General features: G+C 42.4%; 1 protein-coding gene and 2 long non-coding RNA genes across 9 annotated transcripts in view; 1 reads left to right on the top strand and 2 right to left on the bottom strand.

Moving 5' to 3' along the window:
* Positions 1 to 21,450, bottom strand: part of LOC310665533 — a 229,526-nt gene that overhangs the window by 34,511 nt on the left and 173,565 nt on the right. The gene's annotated exons all lie outside the window — the stretch shown is intronic.
* Positions 1 to 21,450, top strand: part of ZNF385B (zinc finger protein 385B) — a 190,675-nt gene that overhangs the window by 120,021 nt on the left and 49,204 nt on the right. The window lies entirely within an intron of this gene.
* Positions 945 to 21,013, bottom strand: LOC310665499. The gene is made up of 3 exons (XR_014505503.1): positions 20,909 to 21,013; positions 3,511 to 3,608; positions 945 to 1,035 (listed from the first exon to the last, which is right to left on the bottom strand). It is a non-coding gene; the product is annotated as an uncharacterized lncRNA (long non-coding RNA).

Below are 21,450 nucleotides of genomic sequence, written 5' to 3'. Positions count from 1 at the left end.
GGTAGGATGAAAAATATTCGTTATATTCACCATCCTGTTAATTTTGATACACCTAATCTCTCCTCTCTTCACCCTGATCCCTGTCTGAAACTTTCTACAGAGACCGGCGGATTATTTCCTCCCTGGGCAGCCATTAAAGAGATATTTAAACTCCCCCTCCCTTTTGCACTGAGCTTATGAGACTTGATCAGTGAAACAGCAGGCAATGTTTGCCTTCCCTTAGGATACAGCTTTGCTCACTGTGCTAGGGCAGCCTTCCTCTCCCTGATGCCCCAATGATGCTTTCGAGTCCCCCTCTCACCACTCCTGACTATTGGCCATGGTGGCTGGGGCCAGTGGTCCAAGAAATCTCGAGTGTTAGGAGGAGGTTAGGAAGGCTGCGGTTGTGTCGTATTGAGGCTGTGCACCTGGCTTTCTGCACCTGTGTTCTGTTTGTGGCACGTTGGTGATTTGGTGTGTGTAACTCGAGGTTGGGAGAAACAATGAATACACGGCTCTCCCTTAGAGAATGGAAATTGGTTTGGATGGTTTTTAAATTGCATGTAACTCTACAACTCTCTGGTTTTGTATCTAGGAAACTGGAGAAGTTATTGTAGTATACCTGCCTCTATATTATGTACCTAATAACTGTTCAGTCAGTCCGGTTGCATAAGGCCAAGTGCTAAATCTTGCAAAATTGCACATTTCAGAGTTAGCAAGCAATATTTCCACATTAATGCTACTCGTTTTTGTTTTTTGTTTTGTTTTAATTTGAGAATATAGTAGAAAGAAAAAGATAAAGGCAAGCAAAAAATAATAGTAAAAAATATAATGGAACAGTATTGACATTAACAATAAGAATATTCTCTTAGTTTTGACCTAAATGTGTAAATTAACATAAGCAGTCCAAATGTCCAAATGAAATATATAATTACAAGCCATGTGATCGAAATTTAAAATGGGCGGTGAGATCTTCATTGGGTGTTAGGTAGTTGATGTTTGTCCTTCCAGCCTTGCAGAGTAATCCTCTTAGCCACTGTGGTCCATCTGTTACTCCTTACACACAGGAATATAACAGGAATATTTGTGAGTGTTCACAAATACAAAGGATCTCTCCAAAACAAAGTTAGTATGAGCAGTTATTTTTATATTGTAAACCATCCTATAATCCTCAGATGAAGGATTGTATATAAAATAAATAAATAAATTGATAGATAGATGATAGATAGATAGATAGATAGATAGATAGATAGATAATTTATTACGGTCAAAGACCCGCTCGCATAATACAATAAAAACAGTGTTCATAAGATAAAATATACAATCAGAGCAGATTGCAGCAATAGCTCATGAGTTAAAACTGAGATATATACATACACCTGTACAACCGAGATTTGGGCTACCATAAAAACTGACCCTGAGGCACCCCAAAGGGTGACTTCAGCATTTCCCTAGTAAGCTATTTTATTCTAGAGGATGATCTGTGCCTACAAAGGCACAGGGCAAGGCCGAGCTTCTAGCAAGAGTGAAAGCCCTTCTTGCGTTTCTGGATGCGAGGAAATAGAGATATGTTGCTGGAGCGGCTACGTGTCTCCCGTTTTCTATAAATAAATAAATAAATTCTAACCCGAGGGCCTCAGTTCAGCTCCAGCCTTTGTCAGAGCAAGTTGCTCGCTAGGAGCTCTTGCTGATACAGCGGCAACCAGTCTGCCTTGGCCCCTTGCTGTCTGAGCTCTTTGGGACCACAATGGGATTATTAAGCATTTAAATGCTTGAGCTACCAGTGCAGTGTCATGAAACATATTTACATCATTCCTGCGCTGGTCTTGCACAGGCCTCAGTGTGCGTTAGTTCTCTTCACTCGACAAAATGTGCCGTGTTTGTTTGTCTATAAAGCTTTATTCAGGCTTCTGTTACTCAACCTGAAGTGCCTGCATTCTCCCATTCCTTCTGAACTGGTTTTTTTCCCCCTCCTCCTTTGCCTTCTCTGCCACCTTATTCTCTTTGCTCACCACCAGTCTTCATTTTAAGTTCAGGAGTTTCCGCTTTCATCTCCTGCCTTTGTGCCTTTTCCTTTGCCGCACCTCATCTTTTGAATCCTCCCTCCCCACCCCACAGTGTGTGCATTGTTTCATCCATCTCCATCTCCATGAAGTGTTGAAATATTATCTTTGCTCAGGCCATCCTTCCCCCATAGGATTTGCTTCTTCTGCCCCTTGCATTTCCCGACCCCTTATTTATCATGTATTTCATCTTACGCTGACTGTTGGGAACCGTCTCTTTCTAATCTCTGTAAAGTACCTAGCCTGTGGGTTGGGCCTTAATAATTTAATATTAGGATGCCAAACTGATGAAAAAAACTCTCCGCTTAATCCCTGCATTAAGTTGTGGGTTGTGCATACAGTGTACAGCACTGGTTTTGAAGGATAGCACTTCGCCTCCCCCCTATAATTTAGTAAATGGCATAACCCACCCACCCCAAAAAAGAGGTAGAGGGGTTTCTTAGCTAATTTTTTGGGGGGGAGGGGGAGATAAGCTTCAAAAAGTCATATGTCACTCTTAACCTTCATTTTTATAATTCCTTTTCTTGATGCTCTCAAAATAGTTCCCAAATAGATTCCAACAGAATTTTCCTATAAGCTTATATTGCATACCATTTAAAACCAATAACTTGCATGTTTGCAAAGCCAGCATTGCCCTGTTGAGGTTATTCAGCAGGGACCCATTGTGTAAATAACAAGCTCATAGCATTAGAAAGAAGAGTGACTCAAGTCATTTTGTGGATCATGCCATCCAGTGCGTACATACAGTTTGCTCATGCATAATAGTTACAAGATATGCAAAGCATTATATAATAATTGTAATTTCAAGGGTGGGGAGGAACCTCTATTATCAGCACCACCAGACACTGGGGGTTGAACAAACGCCAGCTGTTGCTTTTCATTCTTCCCCTTTCTGTCTCTCTCCCTCTCAGAAGTTTCCCCTATTACTTGTAAATAAATTCTGCTGACAGACTTTGTGTTTCAGTACAAAGTATTAGAGAAAGATGATAGAATAGCATTTGCAATCTTGAAAACAAGAATAAGTAATACCTTTAAATATTAATGTATTCATTTCAAAGCAGCCGAATCTGAGAATCTGATAATAAGTATGTGGCACATATTTATTTAAATATGGGTGACAGTCTGGGAGGTGTCGCTTTGCCTCTCTTTCCTACATCAAATATATATATATATTGCTGGAGTTTGTCACACGTGGGCAGTGTCATGTTGTAAGTGGCAGTGCTGTAGGCTGAAAAACAGGTCATGGGCCCTTGATAGTTACTTGATAGGAGTAGTCACAGTGCATGGCCCCAGGCAAAACTATGGGCAAATAGAAGCTTTTGCTTATTTATTTGCAAAAATGTATATACTGCCAGCTCTAAGAAAAAATACATAATGGCAGTGAACAGCATAAGATCAGCAATAAAATTATATTAATGAAACAAGTACAAAATATATAACATTATAGAAACTAGCATTGCCACCAAACCTTGAATCTCCTTCCTTGGAATCCTGGTGGTTCATAGTAGCTCAGTTTTGAGATGAGCATTACAGCCCCCAAAGATCTTATCTGGCTTGGACTTTAACCTAAGATGGAGAAGAACTTAAGTCATCTCTCACCCACACACATAGATAGGTAGATAGATAGATGATAGATAGATAGATAGATAGATAATTTATTACGGTCCGATACCAGCTTATAAAACACACTTTGGCATATAATCCCAGAACGAAAACAAACATTTAAAACAATGTACAACAATAAATTTAAAATTTATAAATGGGATAAGCGTATAGACACTTAAAACTTTAAGATAAGCTACCGCAAAGAGAATTCCAAAAAATAGCAAGGAGAGACAAGAAGGCCTTCTTAAATGAGCAGCGCAAAGAAATAGAGGAAAACAACAGAATGGGAAGAACCAGAGATCTGTTCAAGAAAATTGGAGATATGAAAGGAACATTTCGTTCAAAGATTACCATAATAAAGGACAAAAGTGGTAAGGACCTAACAGAAGCAGAAGACATCAAGAAGAGGTGGCAAGAATACACAGAGGAATTATACCAGAAAGATATGGATGTCTCGTACACCCCAGGTAGTGTGGTTGCTGACCTTGAGCCAGACATCCTGGAGAGTGAAGTCAAATGGGCCTTAGAAAGCATTGCAAATAACAAGGCCAGTGGAAGTGATGGTATTCCAACTGAACTATTTAAAATTTTAAAAGATGATGCTGTTAAGGTGCTACACTCAATATGCCAGCAAGTTTGGAAAACTCAGCAGTGGCCAGAGGATTGGAGAAGGTCAGTCTACATCCCAATCCCAAAGAAGGGCAGTGCTAAAGAATGCTCCGACTACCGCACAATTGCACTCATTTCACACGCTAGCAAGGTTATGCTTAAAATTCTTCAAGGAAGGCTCAAGCAGTATGCGGACCGAGAACTCCCAGAAGTGCAAGCTGGATTTAGAAGAGGCAGAGGAACCAGAGACCAAATTGCAAACATGCGCTGGATTATGGAGAAAGCTAGAGAGTTCCAGAAAGACATCTACTTCTGCTTCATTGACTATGCAAAAGCCTTTGACTGTGTCGACCACAGCAAACTATGGCAAGTTCTTAAAGAAATGGGAGTGCCTGATCACCTCATCTGTCTCCTGAGAAATCTCTATGTGGGACAAGAAGCTACAGTTAGAACTGGATATGGAACAACTGATTGGTTCAAAATTGGGAAAGGAGTACGACAAGGCTGTATTTTGTCTCCCTGCTTATTTAACTTATATGCAGAATTCATCATGCGAAAGGCTGGGCTGGATGAATCCGAAGCCGGAATTAAGATTGCTGGAAGAAATATCAACAACCTCAGATATGCAGATGACACAACCTTGATGGCAGAAAGTGAGGAGGAATTAAAAAACCTTTTATTGATGGTGAAAGAGGAGAGCGCAAAATATGGTCTGAAGCTCAACATCAAAAAAACGAAGATCATGGCCACTGGTCCCATCACCTCCTGGCAAATAGAAGGGGAGGAAATGGAGGCAGTGAGAGATTTTACTTTCTTGGGCTCCATGATCACTGCAGATGGTGACAGCAGCCACGAAATTAAGAGACGCCTGCTTCTTGGGAGGAAAGCAATGACAAACCTAGACAGCATTTTAAAAAGTAGAGACATCACCTTGCCAACAAAGGTCCGTATAGTAAAAGCTATGGTTTTCCCAGTAGTGATGTATGGAAGTGAGAGCTGGACCATAAAGAAGGCTGATCGCCGAAGAATTGACGCTTTTGAATTATGGTGCTGGAGGAAACTCTTGAGAGTCCCATGGACTGCAAGAATATCAAATGCATCCATTCTTAAGGAAATCAGCCCTGAGTGCTCACTGGAAGGACAGATCGTGAAGCTGAGGCTCCAATACTTTGGCCACTTCATGAGAAGAGAAGACTCACTGGAAAAGACCCTGATGTTGGGAAAGATGGAGGGCACAAGGAGAAGGGGACGACAGAGGACGAGATGGTTAGACAGTGTTCTTGAAGCTACAAACATGAATCTGACCAAACTGCGGGTGGCAGTGGAAGACAGGAGTGCCTGGCGTGCTCTGGTCCATGGGGTCACGAAGAGTCGGACACGACTGAACGACTAAACAACAACAACAAAACCGCAAAGAGATGACCCAGAGTCACCCATGGAACCGAGTTTGGGGATTTTCTTAACGAACTAGTTTGGGTTGGGGGATGGTCTGCGCCTACAGATCTGTACACAGAATCTGGCGACCATCCAGGTCGTCTTATGATCTTTGCCTAACAGGAGAAGGTCAAATTTTTGCTTTTCCGGGAGGTCAGCGAGCCTCACCAGCAGGGGATCAATGGTCTCACTACGTGCCTCTTCATAAAAGGGACATCTAAAGAACAAGTGCTCTGGGCTTACAATATCCCCCAATGATCAGGCACAAAGTCTCTGAGCATATGGGACTTATTTAAAGGATCCTTCCAGGACCGGCGAGGGCAGAGCTGTACCCATGCACTTATTCCCCTTCACATAATGAAGGAAAGAGAGGGAGGTTTCTCTCTCCTTTGCCACACTACTGTGGGTACAAGCTAGGCTTTAAGAGTACACCCAAAAAAGAGGATGTGGTACTCAGACAGATGTTTCAATTCCTCCACTGCTGTGTCAACAAGCCAAGCCAGGTAAGCAGCAGGGTGAGAGGAGAAGGACCAATAGTTGGGTGGGGAAGAGGAGGCTCAGAGGCTTGCTGAGGAGGTGAGGTTGGAATGGCAAGACCCATCTCACACCAGATGACATCAACAGGTTTGACAGGGTCCAGTTTCGCTTGGAATAAGCCAAACTGTTTACTAAGTTTTGGGGTAAATAGATTGGTTTTGGAAAGGCTCGACTAGGGGAATTCCTCCCATCACTATCCAAAACCCCAGCAAAAGAGCTTAGGGTTCATTGTCAGGCAGCTCACTTGGTTTCTAGGAGTGCATGTTCAGGAAGCTGTCCCTTCAGTACCATTCCTGATTTATTTATTTTCTTAATATCTTCTTGTCATTTGAAATAGTTGCACTCTTCACGCTAAACCTGTTCTGCTTTGAGCACCAGTCCCAGCAGTACTGGGGTTCAGGTTTGGTCAAACACTGTGAGGCAAGGCTTAATTGGTGTGCTGGGCTCAGGTTGGAGACTCAGTGAAAGAAGAGCTCAAATGTTGAGAAGTCATCCTCAAAAGGAGGTTTCGATAGGTGCTGCAGCTCTGAATAGTAGCCAACACTGCCTTCTGTGCCTTCTTCATTTATTGGAGTCCAGCCTCCTTTCATAGTTTTCGGCTCACAGAGCTGGGGAAGGTTCCACGAGGGCTTTGAGCTGGAGTCACTAGGGCAGTGTGACCTCCTTAGGCCCAGCAGGCTCCTCTTATGTTTGTGCTTCTGTTCCCTGGGAACAGATTCTACTCCTGATACTTGGCCTCATTCTCCAAAGGGGTGTGCATCTCCAACCTCGGGGCCAAGACAGTCCTACTGATAAAGAATCCCTGAGCGAAATAAGTTCCAGCTCCTTTGTATACCGTAGATGCCACAGGTACAATGCAGTCAGGCTAATTCCCTCTTTAACCTTTTGCCTCTAAAACGTGTCAGAAGCAGAGAAGGAGAGACTGCCAACCACATAGTACAACAGCCTCCTGTCGGAAAAGGGAGATACTTTTCATGGTACGCTCACCCAAAACCCTCATGATTTAACAGACATGGTTTTTGCAAGTTACAGTGGTACCTCAGGTTACAGACGCTTCAGGTTATAGACTCTGCTAACCCAGAAATAGTACCTTGGGTTAAGAACTTTGCTTCAGGATGAGAACAGAAATCGTACTCCGGCGGTGTGGCGGCAGGAGGAGGCCCCATTAGCTAAAGTGGTACCTCAGGTTAAGAACAGTTTCAGGCTAAGAACGCACCTCCAGAACGAATTAATTAAGGGAGAAAGGTTGTTTTCTGCTGCTCCAGAGAAGCGGACACGGAGCAATGGATCCAAACTACAAGAAAGAAGATTCCACCTAAACATTAGGAAGAACTTCCTGACAGTAAGAGCTGTTCGACAGTGGAATTTGCTGCCAAGGAGTGTGGTGGAGTCTCCTTCTTTGGAGGTCTTTAAGCAGAGGCTTGACAACCATATGTCAGGAGTGCTCTGATGGTGTTTCCTGCTTGGCTGGGGTTGGACTCAATGGCCCTTGTGGTCTCTTCCAACTCTATGATTCTATGATTCTAAGTTCTTAACCCGAGGTACCGCTGTATATTTTCTTCTGGCTCTTCATCTATTTAGAATTCTGTATGGTGTCTTGTGTGAATATTGTGCACACATCACCAGTTATAAGCCTTCTTTAATCAGTATTGCAACATGCTCCCCACCTCTAGAATGAGGATTTGGTACCAACAATATGGTCTTGCAGGCATTTACAAGGAAAGCTTCTGAACAAGTACAAATTTTGAAGAGCAGAACTCAACAAAGTTGGATTTAATAGTATTACCTCTACTTATAAAATGAAATATATGAAACCGTAAAGGTTTCGGAAAACGAGCTGTTAGCAGTTACCAGGCACCATGTTATATTGTGCAGCAAACAACCATCTTCCTACTTCCTCTGATCTACACTATTTATTTATAGCTTTATGGATTGAAAGCCCCTTGTCTTTAATCTCCTCTGTTTATGATTTAGGCCTGTTTTCTTTGTCTTCAAGGAGCTGTCTGTCATTGATCCTCCTCCAAAATTAACTTTTAACATATGGGGTGTTTTTGGTTTTTTTAAAAAAAAGATGTTGGTTAATGGATTTTGCTGATGAAATGTTAATAATTGATTTTAGCAGAAGGATGTACTAATTCACATAGTGCTTTCAACAGGGCCAACTTTGTACTTTGGAGTCTTGATACCTTTATGCTTAATATTTTGTATCTTGATTTTTTACAACCTTTTCCCCTCCAGCTATTTTATTTTGGGAGACATAGCAAAATTAGCAGTATAAGCTTTTAGGCCATGAAAAACAGGCACTTGCAGCTTTCTAGCTTAACAGTCTTCATCGTTGATCAAAGATTCCTGGTCTGCAATATGCTTTCATTCTGCTGAGTATAAAAACAGGATGAAGTTCCCCCTTCACACTTTATTGAAAAACCCATGTTAGATCCACCAAATGGGGGACCAAATCTGATTGCAGGGTCTTCTGTAATCAGTATATGGGTCACTAATTCTGTGATTTCTTTAACTAATTTTGAAGCTCCAGCCAGGTTGCAAATTTTATCTTCGGTTCACAGCAGAAGCAAAAAAGAGCTAGGCAAGGAGTGAGAAGGAAGCAGATCAGGACAGAGGCAGCCCTACTGTTAGGTCATTATAGACAACAAATTGCCAATTGTTTTATTTATTATTACGTTTCACCACCCACAAGAGTGACATTTGGATTTTCTGCCTTAGGCACCAATTGTGTTGGCCCTTGTGTGTAAGGAAGGAAGCTATACCCTCAGGCCACTGCAGATCCTATCCAATTCCATCTGTGATTTCTGACTTTTTATGTCTACTACCTGCATATTTTCTGAACTTTCTCTACAACTCAAATGGATATAAACTATAGGACTTAGCAAAAATGTCTTCCCAAATTGATGGTCCCACTTGCAGGTGGTAAATTTGGGAGAACCACTTCAGAGATTGGGGGCGGGGGAGAGACAGTGAAATGATATGCCATCTTTACAGGTGGGTACTTACTTGGCAGAGCAATGGCCCTCCCCACCCCTTAAAAAATGGTTTGTAGTGGCAGCTGCCTCCCATGTCATTCCATGGTCAATATGAGTGTTTGTGGGAGTCAGCTCAATAGCTCAGTTGGTTAGAGCGTGGTGCTGATAACGCCAAGGTTGCAGGTTCGATCCTTGTATTGGGCAGCTGCATATTCCTGCATTGCAGGGACTAGGAGTTGGTCCCTTCAAACTCTATAGTTCTATGCTTCTATCTCCTACCTGGTCCTCTTAAAGTAAGGATACCAAGAATTGAAGCAGGGACCTTCTATATGCAAAGTATGGACTGTACAGCTGATCTATGGCTTCTTCCGTAGAAGAAGCTTCTTACATTTTCAGAGCAAAGACATGCTGAAAGAAAGAAAGAAAGAAAGAAAGAAAGAAAGAAAGAAAGAAAGAAAGAAAGAAAGAAAACCTCATCCAGCATTAGGGAATCGGGATGCACTGAGCATCAGAGTGGTGGATCACACTACATAGTGTATTTGCATAGGAATGGATAACACCTTGTGCTCTCTGTTATCCCATAGCTGTGAGGGAATGAGCTTTATGTTTACCTGGCAGCCTCACCATTTGCATTCTTTTGTTACTGCCCAAACTGGGTTTGTCACTTTCAGACAAAAGGCGATGAGCTTTAGACACAGCAGGAGAAAGGATAGTGAGGTGGGGGTAGATGCACATTCTAATTTCTTTTCTGAAAGACCACAGTTGAAGAATATAATTATTTGCTCACTTGGCAACTTATACACTGCAGGTACTCCTCTCATTCAGACAAGTTTCTGCTAGTCTGCATCCATATTTCCTTGTTCTGCTCTGCTTGTGAGAGACAGAGCTGTGGCAGGCTTGTCTTTTTTCCTATAAAGTGGGTTACAGGCGTGTTTATGGATAAACTAAGGTAAAGGTAAAGGTACCCCTGCCCGTACGGGCCAGTCTTGACAGACTCTAGGGTTATGCGCCCATCTCACTCAAGAGGCCTGGGGCCAGCGCTGTCCGAAGACACTTCCGGGTCACGTGGCCAGCGTGACATCGCTGCTCTCACGAGCCAGAGCTGCACACGGAATGCCGTTTACCTTCCCGCTAGTAAGCGGTCCCTATTTATCTACTTGCACCCGGGAGTGCTTTCGAACTGCTAGGTTGGCAGGCGCTGGGACTGAGCAACAGGAGCGCACCCCGCCGCGGGGATTCGAACCGCCGACCTTTCGATCAGCAAGCCCTAGGCGCTGAGGCTTTTACCCACAGCACCACCTGCGTCCCTTATGGATAAACTATGGTAGGATAAAACTGAAAAATGGACAAAAGGCAGAGGGGATAGAAAAAACTTTAAATACTTCCAGTTGTTTCTCGAACTGAATCCATAGATATGGGGTGCTTCAGTGCTTTGTTTCCTCCAGGGGGTACTCAGGGTTATGCAGTACCTGCACCTCTTGTTGTTAAATAGTGTGGCGCTTACTGTAACAACGTCATGGTGAGTACCAGCACCCATTTTTCAAGGGGAAAAAAGCACTAGGGTGCTGACACATGGCGTGGCAGCTTACCATGGATATCGTGCAGCTCATGCAAACAAGATTTTACATGATGTCATAAAATGCCATCTCACCTCATACACACACACACACAGTTTAATGCAAATTTACAATTTCTGGGTTGTTACTTTTAACTTGCTGGATTGTCTGCATTACTGGTAAATCCAGATTAAATGGCAAAATAATATGGGTCCACACTTTGTTGAGGATGATGTCGTGCAGGTGCCCAAGATATTTCAGTACCTGAGGTGAACCCCAAAATGGGCTTCCTCTCCGCCAGGGAAGAAGGGAGTCAGGGAGGAACTACATCAGGAACAAGGGGCGAGGAAGAAAGATTGACATCAGGATATCCTGCCGCCTGAGGTGATCACCTTGCCTCATGGGTGGGTCAGCCCTGAAAATCTTACATGAATAGGGAGCACTGAGTCCCCAATAGCCTTGTGAAAGTGCCCTCAGTGCTGTGAGGCCCGATGAGACTATCTTTCATCCCCAGATTTAAAGAGGTAAATTCCTGGGTTCTAAATAGCATATGGAGAAAATGCATTTATCTGCTCTCTCTCTCTCTGTCTAATTCCTTGTCTGATGTTGTGTGAAGATAATCAGAGCCACAGCAATTCATGGTATCGGATACCTGCAATGCAGGCGTTAGTTTCCCTCCTAAATCATTGAATTCCTTTTTTGAAAAAATGTGTTTGTGATGAAAGTTATAAGAAATCCCATTTGGTTTTTTTAAAAAAGAGGTTGTTGTGTTGAATTCTCCTGCTTTACTGTGCAGGTTGGAGGCAAATAGTTGGAAGATCCCAGTGGCTTAGAGCTAGTTTATCTGTCCTAGGACCCTTTAAATTTCCAGAAAAGCAGTCAAGAAACATAAACAAGGGGTCTTGTTTCATAGATAGATTTTCGTCATCCCTCAGCCCCCAGGAATAGGTACATGATAGTATACACTCACCATACTAAAAAAAAAAAAAAAAAGTTGTTAATCTGTGCCCCATACAACTCCAAGAGCACACATGTTCAACCAGTTCTCAAAAATATTTGATAAAGTACTTAAAATAAAGATTGGTTTTTATGTTTATTTTGTGATTTTACATAGGCCTAGTTCAGGCACAGTGTGAAACTATAGTTTAGTGCAGGGTTTCCCAAACTTGGGTCTCCAGTTGTTTTTTTGGACTACAATTCCCATCATCCCTAGCTATCAGGACCAGTGGTCAGGGATGATGGGAACTGCAGTCCACAAACAGCTGGAGACCCAAGTTTGAGAAACACAGGTTTAGTGTTATGTGCATGAGCAGCAGATTTATACATTTGCTCACTCATTCCTCCATTCTCCTCCTCCAGTGTGGCCATCAGGAGAATACTGAAATAATCTGCTCCCCATTTAAAACTAACTATAGTTTCTTGCTATGTCAGAAGTGAGAGAACCATGGTTAGTTTATACTGTTGTTTCAGGGCCAGCCCACCCATGAGGCACATACCTCAGGAGGCAAGTCCCACAGGAGCAGCAATGTAGAGCTTTATTTCCACCCTGTTCCTGATGTAGAACTTCACTCACCCCTTCTTCCCAGGCAAGGAGGGGGGCACCATTTTGTGGTTCACCTCAGGTGCCAAAATGTATTGGGCCAGCCCTGTGTGGTTTGCTAACAATCCAGCATGGTTTGATCCTGACCTATTTGAACAAACCATGACTTATATTGACCATAGTGTGCATGAGTTCAGCTATAACTAGGAGCAACACTCCTTAGTAACAGCAATCCATTTTTCTTCGTGTAATGAAAAACTGAAGCTGCTGCTGTCTCTCAGTTATTAACCATTATTGTTTAGTGTTATGTTCACTAACAGCAGTGAGCCTTGAGCTTGCGTTCTCCCTCCTCCAGCACAGCCTTGAGGAGGAGATCAGAAGTTTCCACTCTTAAGCTAAACAGTTTAATGGTTATTTAGGTGTGTTGTTTCCAGAACTCCTAGGCAGAATGTAGTGTGGTAGTCTTATAGCTAGTAAAAAGCTCCTGAAGTGAGTTATATCATCGTGATCTTCTATCAGCCACCAGCTGCTGTAGGAGCCTGAATCCTTTGAGCTGAGCTATTGAAGCACCGATCTTAAATTATTTCAAGAAGTGAGTTCCTAAAATCACACACAAACAGAGTCTTCTTTAAAAGTTTGGTACATAGAGATTGCCAGCAATATCTTTTAGAGCACTCTGATTTTTGAGCTAAAAAATGTCGGTTGCATTCAGATGATGCTGTGATCCTTAGTAATCTAGTAGCAACGGAAGCCCTCAGATTTCAAAATAAGTATCTATTTGGGACTGTTTAGAGATAGAGGATTTGACCCATTCAGTGGGTTGTATGAGACTAACCTTCACCTCTGCCTATTTGGTAACTTAGTACTGATGAGAACAGGCCTTTTCTGTGGTGGCTCCCCATTTGTGGAATGCTCTCCCCAGGGAGGCTCGCTTGGCACCTCCATTACATATACAATCAAACCTCGTTTTGCAGACGGGATCCGTTCCAGAGACCCGTTCGCAAGCTGAAAATGATACACGTCAAAGCGCCGCATCTGTGCACACACGCCGCACAATTTAGCATGCACAAGCGGCAAACACAGAAGTAACCCATTCCGGTACTTCCGGGTTTGCCACAGACATTCACTGAAGCGGGCGCAAGCGGAGGCGGATGCAGAATGAAGTTTGACTGTATTTAGATACAGTGGTACCTCGGGTTCCATATGCTTCAGGTTACATACGTTTCAGGTTACAGACTCTGCTAACCCAGAAATAGTACCTCGGGTTAAGAACTTTGCTTCAGGATGAGAACAGAAATCACACGGCGGCGGCAGTGGGAGGCCCCATTAGCTAAAGTAGTACCTCAGGTTAAGAACAGTTTCAGGTTAAGAACGGACCTCCGGAACGAATTAAGTACGTAACCAGAGGTACCACTGCACCAGGCAAAAACACTCTTCTTCTCCCAGACCTTTGGCCAGTTAAACAATCTATGGCCTTTTAAACTAGGGACCAGTATTTTTTTGTTTGTTATTACGTCGTGCATTTTTGTGTTTTCATATTGTAAACAGCCCTGTTATCCTTAATTTGATTTATTAATAATGGAATGAACCTGCAGAAGCAGTAGCTTGTTCATGAAAGTTGGGCTGAGCAGAGGTTGCGTGAGGAACCAAGCAGGGGCAGAGGAAGGGGGTGTGGTGGATGCAGTCCGCCCCGGGTCACCACTGAGGGGGGTGACTAAATGCTGGGCAGCACTCACTGCGGGGCCTGCAGCGCACCTGAGCCCCGCATCTCTCTGTGCTGCCCAGACGGTCCACCCACTGCCTCCCCCCAGCTGTAGGGCGGCTGAGTGCAGGCAAGACTCTGGAGGCCCCGCAGTGCCCTCTCCTCACCCCTGGACATGCCACCCTAGACATCCGAGTGGCTCTTCCGCCGCTGAGCAGGGGTGTTCACTTTTGCCCCTATTTGAGTTCTGGATGACATCCCCAATCACCTGAACAAGAGAGGGAAGCTTTGCTTAAGATGCCATGCAGTCCCATGCAGTTTTGCACAGGTTGACCCAACCTGATGCCTCTCTCTTGGGCAGAAGTGATGCTCAGTAGAAGTTGGCTCCTGTGCCACTTCTGGCTGGGAAGATGAGGAAGAAAAGGTTGTTGTGGTGAAATCCTTGAAGCTGAAGATAGACATGAGTCTCAGTAAGATCAGTTCTGTTCTTCAAGCATGTGTGATAAAGTAGTTTTCTATTACATAGCATTTTTTTGTTAATTGTACACTATATCTGCAGTTGTAAGTCTTACAGAGGTATTTTGATGCAGAGGTGTGTAAAGTAAATTAATACTAAAAATAAGAAAGAAAGTTCTTGTTTGTGTAAGGATGCAAAACTAATATCTGTACTCATGTGAAGATGAACAGATAACTTCAGGCTTTGAAGTGGCTCTGTACTGTTGATGAATTTATAGAAGAAAGAAGGTGGAATTGCTGGAATATGTTCCAGGGTATTAGTTTAAATCAAGGCAATTTAAATCACCAAGAGAAAAGACTAATTTAAATAACTGATATAAATCAAGTTTCCCATTACTACTTTTCTTATTTCCTAGGCAGAAGCGCTCAATAATTTGTTGGTAGAAGCATAAAAAACATGATCATTTGCAACCAAAAAGAGCACTCAGATTCCTAGAACTGTAACCCAAAAGCACACATGGGGGACCTCTAGATCAGGCTTCCTCAACCTCAGCCCTCCAGATGTTTTGAGACTACAATTCCCATCATCCCACACCACTGGTCCTGCTAGCTAGGGATCATAGGAGTTGTAGGCCAAAAACAGCTGGAGGGCCAAGGTTGAGGAAGCCTGCTCTAGATGTTGTTGACAACTCCCATCAGCTCCAGCCAGCTTGGTTAATAGACAGGGGTAATGGGACTTGTGGTCCAGCAACATCTGGAGGGCCAGAGGTTGCCCATCCCTGCTTTAAACATTTGCTCAACAATCCATGTTGTTGTTGTTTTGCACAGCATTATTCTATGTTCTTTATCCAGCCACCCTTAAATTCTTCACAAACCAATGGTGGTCATGGTGGAAGGAGGGGACAAAACAATTTGGCCCAATCCCTTCATAAGCTGCAGGTTGATGCAGTGGTCAGGTCTGGATCCAACAGATTCTGGGCCAACTCAGTCATGCTGCCTCCATGCTCTCATGGTGCCTCATTTTGGGTCCTTCCACTGACAGAGAATTTGCCACCTGCCCACAACTTCAGCAGCTGGCAAGAGGCTGGCAGTCAGCAGAACTGAACAAAAGGACACCTCTGCTCAATCTAACATCCCCCATCCATCACAGGGTTGGATTTATCTGCCCATCAGAAATAATTTAAGTCCCATTGAGTTAAGCATGACTACCTTCCATTGGATTAGGAGAAAAAAAGATTTTAAACAAATAAAATGACACTTATTTGTTTTTTATGTGTGTACATGCAAGGACACTAAATAAGACCTCTTAGTTTGAGAATGCACCCTTAGTGCTACAGAATCAACTAAGAAGGGTTAGTAGTTACTGGGCATATTGAAATTGTCCCTAAGATGGGAAGTGTATGTCTGTGCTGCTTCTACAAACGTTTATATCATGAGAACTGAGCAAATTACAGAGCTCTGAAGCTTTAAGAATATAAGATTTAAACCAGACAGGCTGGAAAAGATCCTGGTAAAGTACAAAATGATGTCTTATAGAGAAAAGAAGTGGTTCCCAACATCTGTAACGATCGTAGTCTATGTAGAATCAAATCCATGTTCATAAACACACTACACGATATGGCAAATCATGGGCAGTATTTATAACACTTGATCTCAAACGGCACACAGTTCATTCTTTACCTTAAAGAACTGGCAAAGCCATAGATCCAGATTTAAGAGAATATAAACAACAGCTTGCATTTTAAATGTTCGCATTATATTCAAACTTTATTTTAAACTCTTATTATTAAACTATATGTGAAATTTAGAAAACACTAAAAATCTATACATTCATTTTTTTAATTTCCATTTTCATATTTAAAAATCGTTCATTTCCACTCACCTTTTAGTGTCTCATCAAATTTAGGAAGAAAAAAGGTGGGGAAATATAATGTGGGGAAATATTGCATAGTAATCCATGTTAACCAGGGCAAGTGACTCACATGAATAGGGATTATTTTCCTTTGTATGGTGCAGAAGAGAACAAGTTGCTTCTGATTCTTGATGTACTGCTGATACAGTCCAACAGGTTTGCCTATCCTTGTTTCAAGCAACTGTTTACAAAAGAGATTAAACGGAGAATACACCTGGAACTTGCCTGCACCGCTAACCATGTTAGTTGTATGTTTTGCCCATAGCTAGCATCTCTCCAAAACACAGCGAATACTGGGTTAAACGCTTGTCAGTTTCTTTTCAGCTAAATAGACCACAGTTATTAGTACCTGACAAGCTAGGTAGTTTCCTCTGAGAAGCAAGCAGCAACTAACACCAACAAATTATGCCAGTTACTCATCATGGCATGTTTAATTTTATTTAGCAATCCAAGATCGGTTTAAAAACACAGCACTAACCTTCTGGCAGACAGGTACTATTTTGCTATTCAAACATGCTGTAATCCACCCTGCTTTCTGACATATTTAAAGAGTATTAATTGTTAATGCTGAGCCTTCTTGAATTCTGTTCTGGAAGCAGGCTGCATTCGGTCCTCCAGTTTGGGAAAGAACATCAGTTTGCTCCCACAGGAGTACTGATCTTAGCCTCGGGAGACTCTGCCAGCCGTATTGTTTGTGCGAGTTTCTCCTGGTTGCCGCTTGCTGTTGGAGACGAGGATTTTCATCACAGCCTGTGTTGCATTGTAGTGTTGCCTTTTTAATTTTAACTACCAACTGCCTGGTGTTACCGCTGCGGATTATTATCTGGAAATCTCTGGAGGAGCACTGCTGGGTCTTCAAACAGCTCTACAGACGATAGTGTTTCTTTCTGCCTTTCCTCTTTACTGGTGCCAGCTACTTCTGAGGTTTCAGGTACTTTGCATTACTGCAGTATTTTGTGATTAACAGCTGTGATAATTAGCAGACTGATTTATTATTTATTTATTTATATATTTATTTATTTTTAAACCCTTAAAAGACACCACAGTACATTTAAAAAGCTACCTGCCGATAAGAGAATTTGCTGCATAGGTGCAGAAAGATGTGTGCATCACCTGTGTACTTAACGATATTACATGCTAACAGAAGCAGTAGCAAATAGTGAAAATCATACTGTGGTACATCTTGGAGCCGGAATTGGATATTATTAGTTAAGAAATGTCTTGGGCATTTGCATGTGTAAATTTAATAACTTGCTTTAGGGCATTTAATGTGTACAGTGATTTTGTAAGCGTCTGGCTTCAATAGAATCTGTTGCTCTGAAGAGCAATATTAAATTTCCGGGCGAATTGTTCGAAGGTGTAGCTGTTCTCGTGCGGTTGGAATAGAAACGGGAAGGGTTTCACTCCATGTGCAAGAAGTTTTATGACAATTAGTGATTTAGCCCTTGTTACCTGACTACATGTTGTTAATAAAATATATTTAATAAAATATATGTAATCCTGTTTTGGGGATCCGCCAGCTACGGGGCTTTGTGATTTGGCCAATGCCTTGCTACACCAGCAGAGCATAGGGTACACCATCACTGTGACAGGTGTGCTGGCAAAGCCCTTTGGATACACCAGTGGAACTCTCCGCTACTAGAGGTGTTCCACCAGTGAAGATATGTTGGCATAATGGCTTAAATTGGGCATAATGGTGGGCTGGATGTGGGTGGCACATGGGAAGAGCCATTTAAAAAGAACTGTACCATTTAAAAAAAAGTAGCCACCGTGTCAGTTTACCATCCCAGCCGCATCGCTGTGACAGAGCTGAGCGTTGGACACCGTGTCCATTCCACCAGTGTTATGGCAGCATATTTGCAGTTCTGGGGTAATATGGGTATAGAATTGCTTAGCCCATAACAAAAGCAAAACAGAATTATCCAAATGGTCCTGAATGAACACATTTTAGCTGTGAAATCCCCTTTTATCTGCCATTTGGAAGCTAATTAGTCTCAGTCATAAACTGGCTGAACACGTGGTGTTGTGCAAAACAGCCTCATGTGCCTGTGTTCTAGTTCGGTGCAAATGTGTATGGAAGTGATTTGCATCGGCTTCGTTGATTGCCTGGTTTGTGTGATTTAAGCGGGGGGGGGGGGGCTTCTCCTGCTGCACTTCAGGTGCACAGTTTTCCTAGCGCAAAGCAGAATCCAGACAAAATTAAGCACTAGAAGTTGACCCATGTGGGTGAGGTATGTGCTTAAACTTGCCCAATTAAAATCATTAAGATTATTTTTTTTAATGCTTTACTTTGGCTCCATCATACCCACAGTGATCATTTCTGTGTGAGAAAAAATGTAGTATGTGATGCAGCTCATAAACAAAGCCACTTACCCATGGGGGCTGGTTATTTCCATAGCCCGTGTTCTCTGATATCTATCTGAAGGACCATATCTCTTTACATGAGACTGCCTGAGCTTTGAGATCTTTTGGGGAGGCATTTCTCTCTGCCCCTCCACGTCTGAAGGTAAATTTGGTAAGGACACAAAAGAGGGCCTTCTCGGTGGCTGCTCCTAGATAGCGGAACTCGCTTCCACAGGATGCTAGGCTAGCCCTCTTGTTTGCTTTCCTTTTTTGCCAGCAGCAAATTCTTTTTTGTTCTTACAGACTTTTTTGGCCACTAACTGGCCGTTGTGAAAGAGTCTTTTAAGTACTGTGTTGTGTGTCTGTGCTTTCAAATAGTGGGGTTACTTACTTGATTGTTTTTTTAAAAAATACTTATATTTATTGTGTGTTTTAGTTGTATCTATTTTAATTTATGCTAGGAGAAAGGCAGGTTAAAATTCAAATAAATATGTTATGTGTTTGAGTTCAGGTCCCCCACTTAAACCAAACTCCCATCAGCTTGCAGGCAGCGTGGCTAATTTTTGGAGTCTCAGATTCCCCTTATTCCTGGTTTAAGACATCACTCCTCAAATTTGCCACCGGGGTGTTAGAAAGGGATTCACTTAATGTACCTGTGAGCAATACCAGAACATCTGCTGTTTTCCATGGAAAACCATGGGACTGCTAGTCTCAGGCCAATGAGTACCTGTGGCTATTTAGAAAGACAGCTGTTCAATTTGGAAAGACAGGCCATTACTATGGAAAGTTCAGGGGAAGGGTGAGCTGTAAGCATCTAAATGATCTCAGGAAATTTGGAGATAGTGTCAGAAGACCACCTGATAAAACCTCCTGGCACACCTGGTTTAATGCATTCCAGCGGTTTTAATCATATGGAGACAGTTTATTATGGCCATTTGGAAGGAACCAATTGACTACAATGGGTTTTTGGTGTAATTTGTGTTTCAGCCCAGTGTTTTGTGGTGTTTCTTTGCTCATTTTCACTTTTCATTCTTGTGTTGGTAGTTTTACATTTGTTGAGGTGGAAGCCAAAAGAGGCTGCCTGCCCTGGGTCCAATAAAGTTCCTGTTGTCTTATGGTGAGATGGGTTTATGGAAGTATAATCTAACATAAGAACATGCAGTGATTGTGATTAATAGAGCAATTGGGAAGGGAGGGAGGAAAACCTGAGTTGGGTAAACAGCCTTTTCCAGTGCCATGCCAGGCTTGCACTGGGATGGCAAAAGTGAAGTCAAAACAGCTTTTCCTTTACTTTTGCCCTTTTCAATTTGTTACTGCCCTCAAAAAAAAAAAAAAAAAAAAAAAACCCCACCATCCATCGTTTCCAGTGAAAGCAAATGCCTGCACCAGCTCCAGGGTTGGAATGTGTAGGTTTTGAAGATAGGCTTTGGGATGGGGAAGTTTCTGCAGCAGTAGAAAGAGGCCTCTTGGGGGGGTCATATCAACCTCTACAAGGGCTGGCTGTCTCCCCACCCTCTAAGCCAGCCTTTCTCAACCCTTGGGTCCCCAGATGTTGTTGAACTACAACTCCCATCATCCCTAGCTAGCAAGGCCAGAGCTCAGGGATGATGGGAGTTGTAGTCCTACAACATCTGGGGACCCACGCTGCCAGAAGACCCAAAACATCCCAACGCCTTCCCATGGACCATAGATTACAGCCAGAGAAAGTAAGCTAGAAATCACTTTTCAAACCACAACCGCAAACCGTGCATTAAAAATCATGCAAGAAAGATGAAAATCAATTAACCATGGTGGAAAGATTAATTAGCTGCATAGATAGACTTGGTGGAACAGAAAGGTTTTCATTTAAAAGTTGAAATAGTTGAATTACTATCCATGTTATACCTCTCACTAATGCAAAACAAGTCTTAAAAGTCATTGTCTGAATAATCTTTAGAATTGCATCACTTGTTGATTCTATAATAGAGGACATAGGGGAATACGAGTCATTTTTTCCTAGTATGATAAAAGTCTAAAGATGCCTGCTTTGAACAAACACTCTTACCAAAGATGAGTTTCCCAATTTATTTTTTGTGCGAGAGAAAATGAGAACACTTTTGCATTTCCTCTAGGATCAAGAGTGGAGCAATTTGTCTCCAAGGAAAAATTAAAGCATTTAGAGTTTTTTAGCTTTGGAAGAAAGAAAAAGACTTACCATGGCTTATAAAATTAAGGTTGGTTTAGAGAGAATGGATAGAAAGGTCTCTCTCTTTCTCTCGTAAAATGAAACTCAGGCTCACCCATTGAAATTGGTTGGCACTAGATTCAGACAAAAGAAAGAACTGTTTCACACAATTCAATTTAGCTTATAGACTTCACTACCACCAGGCAAGGTTATGTGGACTTTTACATTAATCCCACCTATGTTTTTATTGGTCCCGCCCACCCCTCAGTTTGAAAAACAGCCTTTCACATTCCACAGGGTTTTTTTTTTTTTGCCAGACAGTTCTCATCTTAAATTTCAGGCTTCCAGGTCAGTTTAGCAAGACTGGTTTGGCAACAAATGCAAGCTAAAGAAGTCCTACGTCTATTAAGCATAAAAATTCTCCTCTTCCTTCTCTCTCTTAAAAGGTGGTTTAAATTTTCTCTTTTCCAAGAGAGCAAAGAAACCGAAGTCTCTTTATAGTGGTCAGCGTTTGGCATTCTACAATATTTGTCCATTTTACAAACCGCTTCCCATAGTCACTTAATTGTTCA

Source organism: Podarcis tiliguerta (genome assembly GCF_965153285.1).
Source record: "Podarcis tiliguerta genome assembly, chromosome: 1".
Classification (NCBI taxonomy): Eukaryota; Metazoa; Chordata; class Lepidosauria; order Squamata; family Lacertidae; genus Podarcis; species Podarcis tiliguerta.
This window is presented reverse-complemented; position numbering and strand designations above follow the sequence as displayed.